The sequence below is a fragment of the Barbus barbus genome (genome assembly GCF_936440315.1).
Source record: "Barbus barbus genome assembly, chromosome: 6".
Classification (NCBI taxonomy): Eukaryota; Metazoa; Chordata; class Actinopteri; order Cypriniformes; family Cyprinidae; genus Barbus; species Barbus barbus.
The window spans coordinates 19,590,824-19,594,628 of NC_136734.1; positions in this window are offsets into that span (position 1 = coordinate 19,590,824).

Genomic DNA, 3,805 nt, shown 5'->3' on the forward strand with positions numbered 1-3,805 from the left:
TATGGCGCTCACCTCTGATTTTAAAATAAAAGTCCCCTGCGGCAGGACCAGTCTATGTGCAGGACATGCTAAGGTAGAAAATTAGCCGCTCTTTACACTGAATAGCATTCATGAAATCGTTTATATTTCAAACAGAATATTAATGTTTCGCCGTGGCCAATTGTCATTGGTTTCTTTTTGTTAATTCCTTCGGAATTTGTTGTCTTTTCAAATTCTGAGTAAAAATGGGCCTGTGGTAAACATTGCTTGAAAATATTTCTCAAACGTTCACATTTTGAAGCAACTGTGATTTTCTTTCTTTCTTTTTTTTTTTTTTTTTTTTAACTTGTTAAAGTTTAAGAAGGTGCTTTTTATAACAACAGTGGTTCTTGTTCAGTTTGTAAAGAGTATCAACTCACAAATTGGTGGTGGGCCTATTTTTGACAAATAGTCCGAGTGCATAGATGTTCAGTGTTCACAGCGTTCCAGGCTATATGTGCAGAGTGGAAGTGGAGTGAATTTGCCTGGAGCTAGGAGTGGGTTTCCTGAAAGTTGGAGCATGTGGATTTCTCTCACTAGGACTGGATGAAATGGATATAAATGAGTACAGAATGCTTTGTGTGGGTATGGAAAATCTTGCTCCACTCCACTTAAATATGCTTTTCCAGTCCAGCTTAAAGTCTGTGTTTTTTGATGACACACAAAGCTTGATGCTTTTGCTTCTTTTGGAAAAAATGTTATTGACTGAGAAGACCGAAGGCTATAAAACAGCTGCTTTTTTGTCTGAAACACCAGTATTGCCTCTGGTTCATGAAAATGTTGAGTAACACTTATTTACGGTGCCCTTGTTACACGTTACACTCACTATTTAATAATATAAATTATGCATAATTAAATGCTAGTAACCCTAAGCCAAACCCTAATCCTAAACCATATAGTAAGTACATGTAGTTACTCAGTATGTATAATTACACTGTGACATTGACACCTTAAGTAAAGATCATGTTCCATGAAGATATTTTTTACATTTCCTACCATAAATATATTAAAACTTAATTTTTTATTTGTAATATGCATTGCTAAGGACTTCATTTGGACAACTTTAAAGGCAATTTTCTCAATATTTTAATTTTTTTGCACCCTCAGATTACAGATTTTCAAATGGTGTATCTCGGCCAAATATTGTCCTATCCTAACAAACAATACATCAATGGAAAACGTGTTTATTCAGCTTTCAGGTGATGTATTTATCTCAATTTCAAAAAATTTATGTTAGCTGACGTCACCAGCTACCTGGACGACGCGCTCTGCGCATTCTATGATGCTAGCCTGAACACTGCGTGCAGCGTCATCCGAACATGGCCTTCGAGAGGACTTCGCCGCCTTCGTGGAGTGGACTCTGGCGAGAAACGGATCGCCCCTCACCATCTCTCCTGAAGATGATCTCGCCAGATCCACTCCAGACCCAGAGCCCAGCCCAGCCCACCATCTCCCCACGGTGCAGAGCATCAGCCCGAGCCCACCGATGACGGAGAGCCATTCCCCCCTACGATCAACGAGCCAGCGCCAAGCGACTGAGAGGAAGATCGTCCCGAAAGTTGAGCCCAACACGTCAGATCCTGTGCAAGAGCGACAGTGCCCACCATGAGGGAGCCAGCCGTGGACGGTGTGAGCGCGGAGTGGAGCTCCGCCCCCTGCACCGTGGCTGAGGGTGAGCTGATTATACATCTGGGACTGCTGGACATGGAGGGGGATCTGATAGACTGGGAGACTGATCTTGATCAAACTATCGAACTACCCCCTCTCCTCTCCCCGTCGTCCCGTCCAGCCCTCCTTCGTCTCTGGTTCCCTTGTCCAGCCCTGAGGGGGCTCCCGATTCTCCAGTGCCCGCTCCTCGAAAATGCCCTCCAGTGCCCGCTCCTCGAAAATGCACCCCCGTCCTCCAACCCGCTCCTGCCTCCTCCACCGCTGTCATCTGGCAGCCCCTCTGCTCGCCCTCAGCCCACCATCTATGCGGTGCAAGCTCGGCGGGACTACCATCCTCCAGCGTTGCCGTGGTCGGAGTTTCCCTCGACTCCGCCTCCGAGGCTCGGACTCTTGGCCCATTGACCCAGTGGCTCCACCTCGGCTCCTAGCTCCCTCGCCTCCACCGTCACCCGTCACTCCACCGGTTTCCCTCGTCCCTCCGGCTCTGCCTTGGTCGAGCGTCGACCCCGCCATCGCCTCTGGACTCCTCTCCTCTGGCTGCGCCTCGTCGCTTCGTCCCACCGGCTCCGTTGGGCTCCTTCCTCCCGCCAGCTCCACCTTGTTCCTCGGTTGCCAGAGCCCTCGGGTCCACCCTGGCCCCCCGGATCCTCGGCATCCCCCTGGCTCATTGGCTCTCCGTCTCTGCCTCGGGCTCCTCCTCCACCTGCTCCACCACCGTTGGTTGGCCCCATGGAGTCGGCAGCCATTCCTCCTCCATGGCTGCTCCCTCCGTCGGCTCCACCGTGGGCCACCGTCATGGCTGCGGCCTGGGTCCAGCTGTGCTCCTCCTGTCTCTTCTCTGCCTCCTCCCTCCTTCGTCGCCCCCCTGGTCTTTGTTTGCCGGCCCCCTCCCGGGTGTCCGTCCTCCTCCTGAGCTGCTTCCCAAGTTCCCACCCGCCCCTCCCCTTTGGATGTTTCTATAGTGCGAGGACGCACCTTCCGGGAGGGGGCATAATGTCAGGATTGTGGACTGTTTTGTGTGTTTTGCTCCCCATGTGTTCTATGACCCAGTTTCTCCCTCATGTTGATTGTTTAATTTGATGCCAGGTGTGTCTCCTTAGTTCCCTCGTTATGCTGTCTTTAAAAGCCCCAGTCCTTTCAGTCAGTGTTTGCCTGTGCTCCTTGTAATCTTGGATATTAAAGAATCTAATTGTGAATTCTCTGTGTTTCCTCGTCTCCTCGTTTCTTGTTCCGTGTTCCCTGAGAGAGTGTGACATATACTGGTTTTGTGGTCCATGGTCACATATTACAAATAAATCCTAATCTACTCATGGCAAACTACTGTATATCGTTGGAAAGGTCTAAGACTCTTAAATAGATATTTTACCACTGTTTTTGTTACAAATTATGTAGGAACAGTAATAGATTAATTTATGACGAGCCCACCTAAAAAATCTACATCATAACCTAAATCTAAATTGTTGCCTTTTCCCTATCATGTTTTAGAAATCATCATAAATTATATATCAGTTGAAAGCTTTAAAGTTTAAACCTCAAAATTCGCCCTGTGAAAACTTTAAAACCAGACATTACATTACCATGGAAATGGTACTTCAGATTCATTTTACAAAATGTATTATGAATTATTACAATTTAAGTTTGTATAGTGCACTTTCACATCTGTTTAAAAATGGGGGTGACTGTGAAAGGGTTAAAAGCAACTTGCAATCAAGCTGTTGTACTGTGGTAATTCACTGTAACAGCTCATTAGCTCCTATTTAAATTGAAAAAAACAAAACTAATCTAGATCCCTAGATCAAAAACACAATTTGAAAATACCCTTGTTACATTTGGAGTAAACATTAAAGTGTTAGAAATGAAAGGTTAAGTTAATTTCTCATAAAGTTTTTTGATAGTTTTAACTACAACTGAAGAGATTATCAGTTAAAGTTTTATTTGCATTTTTATAAAATGACGACAGTGATAGGATAATTATTGTTAATAATGTGAATTGTGACGATGATCGTCGTAAAATCCTATGATGAAAAAGTGGCAAGTGTTTTTTAATGGTAGAAGAGCGTGCCAGGGGGCGTTGTTGTGGGATATTGTGTGGTATGTGTTGTGATGACCATCGACTGAC